Consider the following 16,406-nt stretch of genomic DNA (forward strand, 5'->3'; position numbering starts at 1 on the left):
TATATATATATATATATATATATATATATATATATATATATATATACCCCAAGTATATATTCAATAAGGCAGAGATTTAAGGTGATGTATGTACATTTAAGGGGATTTAGTGTTGTACATTAAATTAAGGGTAAGGAACAACTGTGAGGTAGTGATATGACTGTAACAGCTGAAGTCTCTTATTTAACAGGATTATTGCACAGGTTATTGCACAGGGCATTAAGTAGTGATTACAACTTAGTTTTTGCACAAGTTATTGCAGTTATAGTGCCGTATTGTAAACTCTGATGGCTGCAGGGATGGATGACCTGCGCTTGTGCTCCTTTTTACAAACGAGGTGTATAAGTCTTTTACTAAAGGAGCTGCTCAGCTCCTCTACGGTGTTGTGCAGGGGGTGAGAGGTGTTGTCCATGATGGATGTAACAAGTGGATAAGTTAACTGCACCTTCTCCATTAAAAAAGGAACCACTAAAGTCTTGACACGTCAGATTTAAATGGAGGGTTTCCTTTCTTATTCATCAAAGGCACACATTCAGTTTGCTACTTAAAAAAGGAAAAAGCTCTGCAAGATATTTCCATCTGACAAATATGTCACATCCCATGGTGTATCTCTGAGTGTGACCATGCCATTATAAAAGCTAAACTTATTAAAGACGAGCCCCTCCAAATGTCCCTTCCACTCTTTATCTCATCATCAAAGTCTGTCACATGCCTGCCACCGGGGACGTTTCAGGAGCGGGGAAGGAAGAAAATAAAGAAACAGACAGAGATGTGTTCTGCTGCTGTGGCTGACACACTGCTTAACCCCCTGCTGAGCTATTTTCTTCTTGCTTCCATGAGAACAAGCTGCACACATGTGCATCTGAGTGAGTGCATGTGTGTGAATGGCATGGAAGAGGCAGGTTTGCGTGATGTCCCTGTCTTTAAATGCGGATAGGGCTTATGGATTATCTGCTCACTTGAGGAGAGCAGAAAGGAGGCAAAGTGTTTCAGAAAGAGTGAAGAGGGAGATGCCAACACTCTGCCTGGCAAGACTGGCAATCCCTGTTCCCTCATGTTTATGCCTTCCTGATTACTTTGGCTTTGGTGACACCACAGTCATAATCACCAAAGGGCAAAAGGCGCACACATTCAGAACCGCCCAGACCAATTTGAAGGGAACAACGAGGAAACAAACATTCCTTTTTTACCAGCCAGCCTGGTAACATTTGCTATCACTCATTAGAGACGTGAATAACAGAGCTTTTCTTTACATTCCTAAAGCTAACTTGAAGACTCTCGCTATATATACAGTGGTGAGTTCTAAGAAAGTATAATGAAAAAGGGTACATGTTTTTTTTTTTTACTTTTAAACATAAGGATTAGAAAGAGTGTGGCTTGCCTTTATGTTAAACTACTTTGTAGAAGCACCTTCCAATCATGTTACAGCTGCGTCTCTGCTGGGTTGTCTCTCTGCTGCCAGTGTACACCCACAGATGAAAATGTTTCTCCTTTCCTCTTTTCAAGTTAGTACAAATTAACTAGGACCAAATGGAGAGTGATTGTTGACATCATAATTCAACTCTTAACAGAGATGGTCAATAAGATTTGGGTCTTAACTGGACCTTTTCTGACAAATAAGGATTCTGTGATTATTATTTGATGACTATTTGTTACCCTGTGCAATAACAAGTTTTTCTACATTTGACACCCAGTGCAATAACTACCCTGTATAATAAACCTACAAAAAAAAAAAAAAAGCTGACATATGTGGACGCCCTGTATTTACTGTATATATCCCATGCACCTTTTTATTCCTGTTGCACCTTCTTCTTCTCCTTTGACTATTTGAGCTGATGTAATGAGTAAACTTTCTCAACTGTGACATCAATAACAAAAATCAATCAATCAATGATCTAAACCCCTTCTTTGTTGGTCTGCCTGCATTTCTAGGCATTATGCCTTGCTGGAAGATGAACCTCTGGCCCACTCTGAAGAGTTCTGCTGTTTTGTTTGTCTTGCAGGTTTGCCTTTCTGTAATGTAATGCAATGTAATGTAAATCCCTTTATTGTCCCACAGTGGGGATATTCACTATCTGTATTTGCCCCATCCCCTTGGAGTGCAGTGGGCTGCCATTGTGTGGCGCCCTTTGAGCAATGTGGGGTTAAAGGTTTTGCTCAGGAACCCAGAGTGCAGGCTGTGAGGATCAAACCAGGTACTTTTAACGTTCTCAGAGCACGAGCTCAATGCTCAAACCCACCACACCTTTTAAAGCTCCAGCTGCCCTTTCTGTTAAAACATCCCTTTTTGGTTGCAGATTTTTCCATAACAGGTTGCACTTTTGCATGTAGGCCAGAAAGTTAAAACTAATGGTTTGCAGCTAACTTTAAAGAGTTTTTCTCAGGGCTGTCTTTCAACAATAACTTTCTTCTTGGCACTCATTTTATAAAGGCCATATATACAGAGTCCACAACTAAAAGTTGGACATACCTTCTCCCACTAGATGTGGATGTCTGCAGCATCTATTTCTGGAGACATCTTGGCTGCTTCTTTGATGGATTTTCTTCTTACACCTTTAGTCATTTAAGAGGAGAACATTGTGATAGCAGGAGTGCAGTTGTACTTATTTCCCTTTAGGATGCTGCAATGAAAAGTGTTCTGTGAGTTGTTCAAAGTTTGGAAAAAATTTAAGAACATAGAAGATAGCCCTGCTTTTCAATTCCCACACGACACAGTAAATTCTTGGATGTTTTATTGAATTCATATTTTTTTCAGCTAAGCTCAGTAGCAACATGGAAATCTGGTAAAACAAACAAAAAAAGGGAACAAAAAGGCTTAATGCATCGAAATAATCCAAGTAGAAAAATCATAAAGAGTTTAGTAAATTGTCTGGAAAAAAGACTTGCTCAACTTTTTTTTTTTAGCAAGAACAGAAAGAAATATAAACATTTATTGAGTATGACCAAAGAGTTTAAAAATATTAAGGCGATGCTCATAAAGTGAATTACTTTAACAAAGCTTTGAATATCATAGAAGTCCCCTGCAAGTTCCATTTCACAAATGGTAAACACAATTTACAAGCCTAAGTGTGGTTAAACAACTTCCTCTGCCTTCTGAGGAACAACAGAAAAAAACATAGCAATTTTTTTATCACAAGCATGTGTCATTAAAGGTCTCAAGTTAAATGTCTAGGGAGGAGTTTAAGACTTTTCTCTTTTCTTTGAAGGTATATAAATTTATACCTGTAAGTTCACATTGTTCACATTGAAGAAAATAATAAATTAACAATATTCAAATAACACCAAACTGAAAAAGGTTTTACCAAATTTACCAAAATATAATTTTGTCAAATACATTATAGATAGTGCATTTTTGTTTAAAAATAATTCTAAAAAAAAAACATCCATGGCAGATTAAATTACCTTTGTACTTTTGTCAATTTCAGTGTCTGATGTTTTTCAACCTTTAATTGGAGGGTATGTAGACCTTCAAGCACGACTGTCTATTGACACGCAAACTCTGGGTGATTAACTTTTTTATCTTATCGACCTTTTTTATGGTCAGAATAATGCTTAAAACTATGTTTTTAAGGTTAATATATACAGGTTTTGTCATATTTGAAAAAATAACAAAGGATTTTAGTTCAACTAATGACAACCAAACTAATTCTATGTAATCCTCTCACTTTGAACTTAATAAGAATTTAGTTGAATTAATATTTTCTGTAGCAGTTAATTGGACTAGACTTCTTGATATTTCCCAGGATGCTTAGCTCATATTTTTAGATCCTCTGTGGCACCATGAGTCAGATGGAACTATTTTATATGGAGGTGTCTCTTAGTTAATGTTAATTTATGAAGTTTTGTAATTATTGCTTTTTAGCACTCCATTATGCAATTAATTAGGTTTTTCTTTCTGATAAGACAAGGTTAGTAAAACTTGCTAGATGTTTTAAATTTATACTAGCAAATATGAGGAATTGAAAAATATTGCTATTAGTGACCTGGTTATGTCACCTTGTTCCACAAAGCTAGGTGGCTTAAGTGTCAGTAAAATCAGTAAAATCAAATAATGCAGCTTCATAATATTAACTTAACTGAACTAAACTAGGAAAATTAACCCTTATAAGCACCTGTTGATTATTATCCTTTACAACATTAAAAACTAAAGTCTGCAATACTGGACTTATTGATAATGATTTGTCTTTATTTAGTTATTATGATAAATGTAAATATATAATACTCTTTACATGTAATCAACTAGGTTTAACAGAACTAGTTGAAATAAATTGTCAATGTAAATTTAACAGGAAATGTTGAAGAGTTTGAATATATTAGATACCCTGACAGCAAATCCTGAATGATTATGAAACTAAAAATAAATGCTGCGTGCATTTTAAAGGTAGGATTGATTTGTATTATGACCCTTAACTTTAAAACTCATAAATAAAAGACAGCCCAATCAACTGTCACCTATTTAATAAATGTAGTTAAAGAAAGCTGCAAGAGAGTCCAAAGAGCTCTGCTGGTGTGCAAGTCATAATGATTGAATGCGGCCACTCACAATCGGCAAACATTGCAGTCTAGACGTGCAAAGCCCAAAAGGCTTGCAGTGAAAGGTTCATCTAGAAAGTATTTACCCAGGGAGGCTTAATGTAAATGTACTTAAATATTATACACTATTTAATTTACAAAATCCAATCCCATATAAAGTTAATTGAAGTCTGTGCTTGTGATGCAGCAAAATGAAAGAGGCTCATGCTGTATAGTTCCTTTTGCAGGGTGCCGCATTTAAAAAAAAAAAAAAGAAAAAAAGAAAAAAAGAAAAAAAATATATATATATATACATATTTATATTTAGTATATATTTTTAGCGTACAGTTTTCTGTAGAAACTTGCATTTCAAAGGTTTTACTATTTTTGGTTTCCAGCACCTCAACTATATATATATCCAGGTTGAGCAGTAGACCCATTCAAATTTTCATTTCACAGAAATAAAAAAATTGAAAAAATAGGCAGAAACAGATCTGTAACACTCTCTAAGTATCTATTTACACTACTCATATAAACTTAAAAGATCTACCAATTTTTAAGAGAGATTTTAGAGGGCTCCTAAACATTTATTTATGTTAAAAATTACCATTATTAAAATGTTCCACTTCCTGATGGGAGATGGCCTAAATTGTTCATTAGGAGACAAAAAAAACAGAACAAAACAAACAAAAAAAAACTACCCACCCATTTAAGTATAGCCAGCAGCTCTGCACCCGTTCACCTCTCTTCTCACGAAAATTCACCCAGACATGGTTTCATGTGATGTTTCTTCAGTATTAATGCTTCCCGCCTTGGCTCTAAAGTACAGGATTGAATGTGGTGGAAGTGGGAATGGAAGGTGGAGCACAAACAGGGAGGTGAGCATTTTGGATTCCTCTTCAGAGAATACAGAAGAGGAGGATGAAATGGGGTGAAATATTTGTCTTTTCAAAGGATGCCAGACATGTGTTTACACTTTCTGCCCACTTTCACCATAAATAGCTTCCTTAAGCCTTTGGCTTGTGTGCTTGCATGTTAACCTCCATGTGACTGTGTGATTGGGACAAAAAGAGGATGGAAAATGTTGTGGTTTGACTAAATTTAAGATTTTTTTGTAATTAATCTAGATTACTTTCTTTGCTGTTTTAAAAAATCTGCAGAGACTCGGAACAAATCAGAAATAAACTCCATCTATTAAACATTTAGGATTGTTTTGAAGAAAAAAAATATTGTTTTTTTTTTTTAAATAATCGTGCATTCATCATTAAACATCCGTCAGTTTTGTTTGTTTCCATCCAGTCACAGCTTCTCTGAAAATCCTTCCTGGATCTACTTAATCTTTTATTACTGAATCCAATTTCTGGAAAATTCTCGGAATCCACAGAGCACCAGAGGCAGATTTATTAATGCATTTTAAGCATCAAAGTTTGACTTTATCTCGGGGTCACTGGATTTATCATTTGCTCTGTTTATAAGCTGATAATAGGAGTGATGACATGCAAGCATATTGTAGGTGTTGTGCAGCTGGAGTCTGATAGACAATTATTTATCAGGTCAACTAGACCCAGGCAAGGAGATTCAAAGCTATCCGGACTGGGATGACTTTTCCTTCCAGGGCTGGTAGAGTTATAGTGACCCGTTCAGGCAGAGCTCAGTCCCAAAAGAAATGCTCACATGCTTCCATTCCTTCACTCTAATATGGCCCAGATTTCACTGTGTACCCACACAGAAACATTCAGATAAGAGTGTACGGCTGTGCTTTAATGTGTGAATAACCCACAGAGGGAGTGCAATGTGTCCCAGTGCTTGTCTCTTTACAACACTGTTTGTTTTTGACTAAATGACATAGGAATTTATAGCCCTAAATAAAAAAAAAAAAATGTGAACACTACGCCCAGAACAGTGTGTGTGCTATCAGTGAGCCCATGTGGAAAGACACGAAGGCTAACCTGCTGCCAGCTTGGTGTTCCTAAGAAGCAGAGCGAGCACAGAAGATGTTGACATTTTCTCAGTAGAGGGAATCTGCTGCTCCATCTGCATCTGAAAGGTCAGTGCAGCCGTTTTTGGGCCGCAGTGTGCGTCCTACTTTATGTACATGTGCCACCACAACCGCCAGAAGCGATGTGCTTAATGTGGTCGCCTTTCTTGTTCATTCCGTGTGAAAAGAGCAGAAGAGGGCTATAAGCAAAGGTTGCTGGAAGTGTTTGGCATAGCACAAACAGAATAGCAGGAATCCACCCCCCCACCACCATCATCACAACACATACGACATTTACACATTCTTCTTTTAAAAAAGGAACTATATGGGGAAATCTTGCAGTATTTGGGTTTGGTTCTAACTTATCAGTGCTGCTCTTTCATACATATTATTTTACTTGTATTTATAGAGTACTATAATATAACTTTCTAGTTAAATGAGTCAGTGTGTTAAACTATGTGTTGCTTACTGTTAACACAACATGTGAAACAAACAGCAAACACATGTTCATATTAACTTTCATCTCTATATATTTTTTTGCTATCTTCCAATAAAGTGACATTCAAAAGCATAAATATCTGGATAAAATGAATTAGACTTTGTGCAGTAGTTAGTAGCACATCCTTGAAGACAAAAGACAAATACCAGTGTGTGTACCTGGAGATGTTACATACACTGGTTTAATATCTGAAATATAAATAACTCTTAACAGACAGTTGATAAATCTGAATGCAGATATACAAAACCATTAACACAGATAGTTAGTCCATTTTTTGAAAGAAGGCTATTAATAGTGTTGCGCCGATGCTATTTTTTGGGCCTGATACCCGATACCTGGCTGTGCAGAATCGGCAGCTACCGATAACATCTGTTTGAAATTGATGTGTGCGTATATATGAAGAACTGCATACTACTTGGATGTTAAATAATTGCCACCACGGCTTTGTCAAGCTGCTGCCTAACTTTGTGAATCAGAAAAAAGACTAATACAAAGTGAATTCAGTAGAACTTTTTATTGCCTACCTGGAATGGGTGACAATAGTTGAATAAACTTTTGGCTCTCGAAATAGTATCGGTGCCATATTTGTCGGTACTCACAGATACCAATACCACCATTTTAGTGCTGGATAAGGGCCCTGCCCGATACTGGTATTGGTATCTATGCAACGCTAGTTATTAAGGTGCTTTTTTTCTCCATTTTTGTTAATCCGTCAATTCCATCCTTATTAACAAATTTGTCCCAAAATGTTGAGTGCAAAAGATTTTAGTGAAAAAAATATATTAAACTCTCTGTGTTCCATAAAAGCACCAAGGCCCTTATAAGCTAAAATACCAAATAATGAACTGCTTTTTCAAGCAAGAAATTGTATGTCCTATTACTAGATGTGTTGCATGTGCAGTTAAAAACAGGTGCAAAAATGGTGGAGACGGCCCTATAGAAATGATGATGTTTACTTATGCTATGGAGAGTTTGGAGAGTAGATTTTTTTAGTAGGTACTAAAAAGCAGCAGCAATTTGCAACAACACTGACCACGGGTAGCATGTATGACCGCTACCTGGAGAAGATGCAGACGGAACATAAGAGAAGGGACATTTTCTGTTGAAATGAAACAAATGATAAGAACCTATTGCCTATTAGGTGACTTTGAGGCACAAACTAGTGCAAAAACCGAAGACAATAGGAATTTAACTTTTTAACTATTGCAACATTACAACTTTCTGAAAGAAATGTCACTGAGGAACAGCTGTCACCTCATCTTTCCATACACCTGTAGATTTGAATCTGTTTATAATTTTTATTATTAATGGAGAATTTCTCTTTCTCTCTTTCAAAAATGCATGGGTGAAAAAACTGATAATTTTTTCATTTGCCTCAACTTTTTAACAACATCAGAATTTACTGTAAGCTGTAAACATCATGTACTGTAAGACCATTCCCACGAACAAATTCATTCTTAAATGGTTTGTATGGGTGATTTAGGAGAAAATGTCGCATTCACCATTTTTTCTCAGGTATGAACACATACAACACAAGTCCTTTAAACTTGATGTAGGAGTCTTGTGCAAGCAGCCAGCTGTTTTCCAAACCTATCTTTTTTTTACAAAATTACTACATTTAACTACATCATTATATATTATACAACTCTGTAATAATAAATTAAAACTTTATTCTATCAAACAATACTTGCAGCTGGCTTGTCAGTATCTGGGGGACAATGGTTTAATTTCTTGTCATTTCTTCGTAAGAAAGAACCGTCAGAGATCAAGCTATGGTTGGAATAGAGGGAACAGAAAAGGGAAGGAAAGTCCAGCAAAGCTCCTCGAATGTTGAGACTTGCATTAATTTCACTCCATTGCATCTTCCTTGCTTACAAATGCTGAATATTTGGGTTTTGGTCTCTCTGAATTTGTTAAATTTGCCGAATATATGAAATATATGAAATTATATATTTGAGATCACCTTATCTGATGTAAACAAACAAGTAGAGAGATTTTGGGAGAGCATGATGTTTCTGGGGGGGGGGGGGGGGGGGGGGGGGGGGGGGGGGGGGCTAAAGGTTTAAAGCACAGTTTAAAGACTGCTTGCTGATGTAAAGATTAGAAAACATACCAGTCTGTGTTTTTTCTTTTTTAAAACTGAAAATGTCCATTCCTATGTTGTTGGGTTTCAAAAGACATATCACCTACTAATGGTGCTGCAGGTAAAATAAATCAACCTTAGCATTTTTATTAGCATCTTGCACAATCAGATGTTAAATACACAAAAATCATTGGTATATCATTGCACAAGCAGGCTTTTAGCTAGCAATGCATACGGCCATACATTGCACACCTTTACTAAGAAAATTACAAATTGTACACCCTGTTTTTGGAATGTTTGCCACCGGAAAACTCACTCAATGTTCAAAATTTCACAAGCAGCAGCTGCTGGAGTTGGAGAAATTTAATTTTTGTTACTTCACTCATCCACATCAGCCAATCAGAGAAGTGCTGGTGAAGATTCTAAGTAATCCAGATTATAGTCATTACAAAAAAGTTAAAAATTAAAAAGCAAAACACCAGTTTGAAGACATTTCGCCTCTCATCAAGGAAGCTTTTTTAATTCAAAATGTCTGGATTAGCCTTGAGTTTCAAGCTTAAAACTCAACACTAATCCAGACATTTTGAATTAGCAGAAAAGGAATGCAATCCTGTTTTTGATGGATCCTTGTTGTTTTTTTGCTGCCTAAAACAATCTCATACCAACAATTAAACAGTTTTCAGATAACCTATTCAGACGGTGTGAACTAAGCAGATATTTGTTTATTTTGTGGTTGTTGAACACCATCATGATGGTAAGTGTTATAATATGTAGAGGCTCATAAGGATTAACCTGCTGTTAGGATGTTACAAATGGCAGATTCAGATGTATTCTTTGCTTTTGCCAGCCAAAGCTGCCAGAAATCTTGACAGATGATCTAGTGTTTTGGAAGCAGCTTAGATAAGCAGCATTCATAACATGTTACCTCCCACTAAAAGTGGCTTCCGTCCTAGTTTATAGTTAAACAAGCACTCTAAGGCCAGGTAGTAGAGCCCTTCTGATCCGCACAAAGAGCAAAGCCTCATTTATTTTAATAGACTTGGATTCCATCCTAATGATGTAACTATGCACAAGCTTTTCCCCAGTTTAGAAGATAATACATGTATAAACAAAGCTCAGCTCAGGCTGCCACCACGTTTTTGATCTGCCAAAGACGAATGCGTTTGCAGCGAAATACGTTTGGAGGGTGGAATCCGTAAGTTCAAACCGACTTTTCAGGCTTGGTCTGAGAGCATTCCTGGCTTTAAGTCAAGCTCTTTCAAGCTGGACGTCAGCAATTTATGATGCTTTTGGACGAGAGGTGAAGATATTTTTTAAAGATGTCAAGTGATATTACATTACAACATCTCAGTCATATAAAGAGCCTAAGCTTTTCATCTCGCTATGTACATTTGACTAAAAGTAGAGACTAATTGCCTTAAACTGGGTAAAGAGGACGGTCCTGTTTTTAAAGGATCCATTAAGTTGAAATAAAAACTAAGTGTCTTTTTCACATTTTAATAAAGCATTTAAAGAAAGGAAAATAAACCCAGAGACCCAGAGACACACAGCGAATATCTCTAACATGTTTGTGCACAGCACACCAGAGCATAAATGATTGGACATGTGGCTGCAACACATGTGTGAGATAACAAGAATTCCTTCTGGACTTACTGTGTGTTACATATTAAAATCCAGGATCAAAGCTGTGCAGTTTTTTCTGCTGTTCAGGCACACCACCCTCTAAATCTTTGAAACATGGCATCTGTCTTTATACTGCTTTTTTGCCTTACTTATTGGCCTATATATGTTATAATAAAGCATTGTTTTCATTTTTTTCATCTTATTTTTCTGCTTCAGCCTAGGTTTAGCTTTTGGAATTTTTATGCTGAAGATTTTGTGTTCAGGTAAGTAAGGGAAACAAAAACATGCTTCTTCAGTGCAATGCAGTGCAAATTTCAAATATGATACATGAAAATATTATAATTGTTGTTACAATTGTTGTCAAGCCAATCTTTCGGTCTAAAAGACCAACAAAATAAGCAAAAACAAGAAGCTCTGTTATGTTTCTGAAAGTTTGTTCTTTTGTCAGTGTACCGTATTTGACTGTCAAGCCTGTTTACTAGTAGAAGTATTTACTATAGGGCTGAAACTAATCATTTAATCTATAGATTAATAGCAGATTAATAATGGGGTAGCCAAAGCCTCCTTAAGAAAGACTTTTTACGAAATTTAGCCAGGTAAAACTATTGTCTGACACGCTTGTCTCGAGTGGTGTTGGTGCCTATCTCCAGCAGTCAATGAGCGAGAGGCAGGGTACACCCTGGACAGGTCACCAGTCCATCGCAGGGCAACACAGACAAACAGGACAAACAACCATTCACACACACACACCTAAGGACAGTTTTAGAGAAGCCAATTAACCTAACACTCATGCTTTTGGACTGTGGGAGGAAGTCAGCAATTCCTCAGTTGATGAATAAAAAGAAAAAAAAAAGTCCAAGACCAAGTTTACAAATAGAGCAAAAAATACTGAATTCCGGAAATGTTCATTGAAGCAGGAGCTAATTGATGCGTGACTAAGTACTACCAGCAGATGGCGATGGTGAACAACTATGTTTATGTTTGCTGAGGAAAATCCTCTCTAAGGTTCAAAAAGGACTAAGTAAACATTATTAGGAGGAATTTATTTTTAATAAATATAAAGTTTTTGTTGTTTCTTTATAAGCATTTTAAGAAACTAGGTCTCTTTAAGGTAACCAGGAAGTTCAATTACATCATATGCTGCTGTAACAAACCCCTGATCTGCAGTTCTTTGTTTTGTTTTTTGAACTGGATGTTTAGATAAAATGAAGTCTATGGTTTGTTTTAATTACTACCAATTAAATAGCAAGTTCATACCTATTACATCACACAATTTTTTTTGAATACATGTATAAACCTATCAGTAAAGAAATACATCTTGTTGTTGATGTTTTGCTTTGATTTGACAGTGAGTGGATGAATCCATGTTAATTGTCCTTTTTTGTGTGATATGTCTTTGTCAGCTTCTTGCTGAGACAGGAGCCAAAGGTCTCATCAAGAGAAGCTGTGCGTGCCTGAATGTGAGCATGCAGGAACAAACGTGTTACTGAATGAGAAGCTAAGTGAAGAGCCAGGCAAGTGTGTTAGGTGCATGTTTTCTTTCAGCAGCCGCCCTAATAAAATGTGAAAGCCCTTCAAGTCACCTCTGCCAACTCATATCAACCATTCCATTTTTTGTCCCCTCTCCTTTAGTTTTACACACGCTTTCCCTGTTACATATATCTAAACGCATGCATGTTGTGTTAGCGTGTAAAAGAAGCAGGTCAGAGCGCTCCTTTGTCGCCTTGGTTCTGTGAGCCAGGCTTTCCTTTGGTATGTTGATAATTCAACTGGTAATGCCGTAGATTCCAGACACTCACACACGCATGCATGCAGACAAAGGCACTCTAGGCATGAGGTCATGAAGCTGCTGGCATGAAAGGGAGACACCAGGGTCTCACAGCAGAACAAAAAAGCTTCCCTAACATGCACCAATAAGAAACACAGTATCAGAGAAAACAATGGTGTGTTACAGTGCTAGTGTGCATGCAGATATATCTAGAAAATGATTGTACATAAGCTTGTTTCAGACTCTGACAACGTGGAACTTGGTACATTTTGATAAAGACTGAAAATATTATTCACAAGTCGTCACACCAGAGGAGACATGTTTGGGATTAGCGCTATATAAATAAACTGAATCAAATGGAATTTACATCCAGGCGGTTAGTTTTTCCTTTAATAAATAAGTTCTTTTGAAATCATTCATCATGCATCAGATCCAATGAGTCACCAATAAAATAGTTTTATAAAAACATTTTTCAGAGAACACACAAACATCTGTACTTTTGGATTTGATCCCGCTCTTCGTGACCTGATTCTGATTAACCTTATCTGCTGACCCTTCTTAAGAAGAAAACCCAGACATCATCAGCAGTGATTAATGCAACATGAACATTGACCTTGATGTCCATGTTAGCTGGTAATGTGCATTTAACAGCTGGCTTTTATTAGAGAAGCCTTCTTTTACATAAATTGACAGTTTTTCAAGACAAAAGCTGATATGGTTTATTTTTTAAGAAGGCTAACACAGTAACCTGTGTAATAACATTTTCAAAACTCATTTCAAAATTGTTTTCCTTGAATAAAGATAATCCACCATAAAAAACAGAGAGACAGTCACAATGGAGTTCTGTATTTAAGGCTACATCAGTTGTTACGTACTCCTTGTCTGACTTTGGTGGGGGGTTTTTTCAAAATAAAAAGTCAAGTCAAGTCAACTGAGTATTCTCCTGTAAAGTGTTTTCAATTTTTTTTCCCCATAACATTAAGGTCTAAACTTTGACTCAACCTTTCTAAGACATGAAAATGTTTTGATCTAACTACTCTGGTTCTATATGTAGGTTGACCTGCCACAGTCTCAAGTGTTTTGTAGCCTCTAATAGTTGTTTTTCTTGCTGTAAACAACTCCTGCTGTATTTAGCTCCACCTACCTTCCTGTCAAAATCTCAAAACATTGTTCCTGCTGAAGTCAAGGGAAGAAATTCTTTGCCTTTTGCAAACTGTGACTATTATTCCCCTCTTTCTATCAACAATCTTGATTTTTTTTCCCCCACTCTTCCAGAAGGATAAATAAAACTCAAATCTTGCTATTTGATTTGTGGTGCTATGTAGCTCCCTCACAATTTCCTCCATTACTTTTTCATTTTTGAATAGAACCTTAAGATGACATTTGTTGTCGAACAATGGTCATATTAAACGGAATTAATGTTCCCTAAATCACCTATGAAGTCCTGAAAGAAGGGCTGCATTTATACTGGAGTTGCACATTTAAATATTGAATTTGAGTTGTTGTAGCATTTATATGTGCCTCATGGCTCTGGTCTATTTCCTCTTTATTTCTCCTGCCCACTGTGCTCAGTATCTAATTACTACCCATCTAATCCACCTGCTTTTGCTTATATATATAGGACTCAGTCTCAGCCATATATATGGGGCCAGATCATTTAGGTTTAGACCATTGCTGATGCTATAGTTAATGTTCTCGTTCTTGGGGGCCAGTCGTGAGAGAGAGTTTTGGTGTTTTGTAGCGTTCCTGATTTCCTGATCATGTTCTGCCTCTTATCCACTGAGCGTGCCAGTTCATGTCTTGGCTCAGTGGAGAGAGCGAGTTTATAGTGTATCAAAGTTCCTGATATCCTGCCTTGTTCTGACTGTCAACCACTGAGCTTGCCTGTTCCCATCTGAACATTCTTCCTGAGCTCTCTGTGGTCTCCTGGAACCTGTTCTGATTGGTATCACTGACTAGGCTTTGGATTCCTGGACCTCAGACCCTTCCTGTTTTGATTGGTTTCCCTGACCTGGCTTGGAGTCATGCTTGCCCTCTCGGACTGCAGCATCGGGGACACTCTGGGCAGCACCTGCTGCATCTAGTTGGGAGCCCTCCGGCTGGAGGTGGACAGAACTGATAAACCAGGTAAGTGACTCACATGGATAATCATCTTCTGTCAGATTATCATGGTCACTTACCTGTGTTTTTCTCCACCAGAGTTTCCAGTGATGGGCGGTGCCCCACCCTAGTCGCAGCTGCTGCAGATCAGCCGCTCAGCTTCAGATTTTCAATAAACGTCTTTTAAGTAATCACTGTCTGTCTCGCCTGAATTCTGGGTCCTGCGTTCTGAGCTTTATTACAAAGACATAGTTTTTCAAGTTGTCTGCATCCATACTCTACTTGCCAATGGTGTATTTTCCTTGTTGGATAAACTTTTCATTTATTTCATTTATATTTGTTTACTAGATAAGGAGGAGAGGTGGGGGCTTTTAAGGATGTGAATAAAATTGAAAAGATGGGCTGATTCTAATTAATATCTTTGTCTTATGTTGTAAACTTTTTTCATGCTGAGATTAAATGAAATTTACATGGACTACATCAATGAAATTAACTATCAGACTAACAATCAGCCGGAGGCCTTGGTTTTTTAGATAAATTTTTCAAACGGCTTGAAAATAAAATGTTTTCACAATTTTACTATTTGTTCTATTACAAAAACCTCATAATAAAAGACATCAAATTGTAAGATTATTACAGAGAAAAAAGTTAAAATGGTTGACTAAGCACAAGCATTTCTGCAAGGTGTTTTGTTTTTATTTTTTTTTATTTTGACTCCTACTTTTTGACATGACTATAAGTTGAAACTTGATCACATCTACCTTTCAGCCTCTCATCTGTCTGCCATCCCATCTTCTCCACACCCATGTTTCCCTCTGTCATAGCATCTTATGTTTCCCCTTTCTTCTTCCAACCATGTCAGGTCCACCTTGCTTGTCCTCCTGTGTCACCAAATATCCATCAATAATGGTGACAAGAACACAAAGACATCACAGAGATGGAGGGAGAAGAAGAGAAAATGATTGAGAGAAGGAGAGTGGTTGGTTTGAGATGACATTTCACCTGTACTGACGGAAGAGCCTGGAGGAGCGGTGAAGGGTGACAGGATGACGCTTTCCTGCCTGAAAGGACAGTTTGGCAGAACAGTCGGTCGGACAAACACATGCGCTGATATAACAATGTTGACAGAAAAACAGCTTGTTGCCAGGATGGATTATTCATTTATGGCTTCCCCTCTGTCCCTGTAATGCAGGGTGTAAAACCATCCCCACATGCTTTCTTCTCTGCATTGTTCTGATGTGTGTTTGTTTGCATGGCAACCTCAGCAGGCATTCAGTAAAGCAGCAATATGTTATATATAAAACCAAAGGAGATGGAGCTAAAGGTGAGAGCTTGTGTTTATGTGTGTGTGCACATGTTTTTAAGGGAGCATGCGGAACATGTTTCGCCCACAGTTTATTTGTGTTTGTTGGAAAGCTGACTCACGGGGTGTCTGAACTTTATCCCCCTGTTGATTCTGCACAGGAAGCATGTGCACAGCAGTTGCCTTTGTTTTGAAGCAGGGTTTAAAATCAAATCAGTCTCCTCATTTCCTTGTAAGAGGACAGTCGGGAAGAGGAGCAGAGGGGGCAGCAGGACCACCAACAGAAGGGGGACAAAAAGCGTTGGTAACTTCTTCACGACAGAGTGAGGTGAGTGTGGGTGGCAGCAGGGGCTAATGAATGACACACTGTCCTCAGTTGGGAAGTTCATGACCTTCTGAGGATAAACACACTCCCCATGAAGTGTCCTTGGGTAAAGCAGTAATTCCCACCTGCTCTCTGGAAGTGTTGTTATGGGTTTTAAATCAGAACTCCAGCTGTGCCTTTACAGGAAGGAAAATCAGTGAGTTTTTTCTCCACGG

Source organism: Cyprinodon variegatus, unplaced genomic scaffold (genome assembly GCF_000732505.1).
Source record: "Cyprinodon variegatus isolate N-32 unplaced genomic scaffold, C_variegatus-1.0 Scaffold168, whole genome shotgun sequence".
Classification (NCBI taxonomy): domain Eukaryota; kingdom Metazoa; phylum Chordata; class Actinopteri; order Cyprinodontiformes; family Cyprinodontidae; genus Cyprinodon; species Cyprinodon variegatus.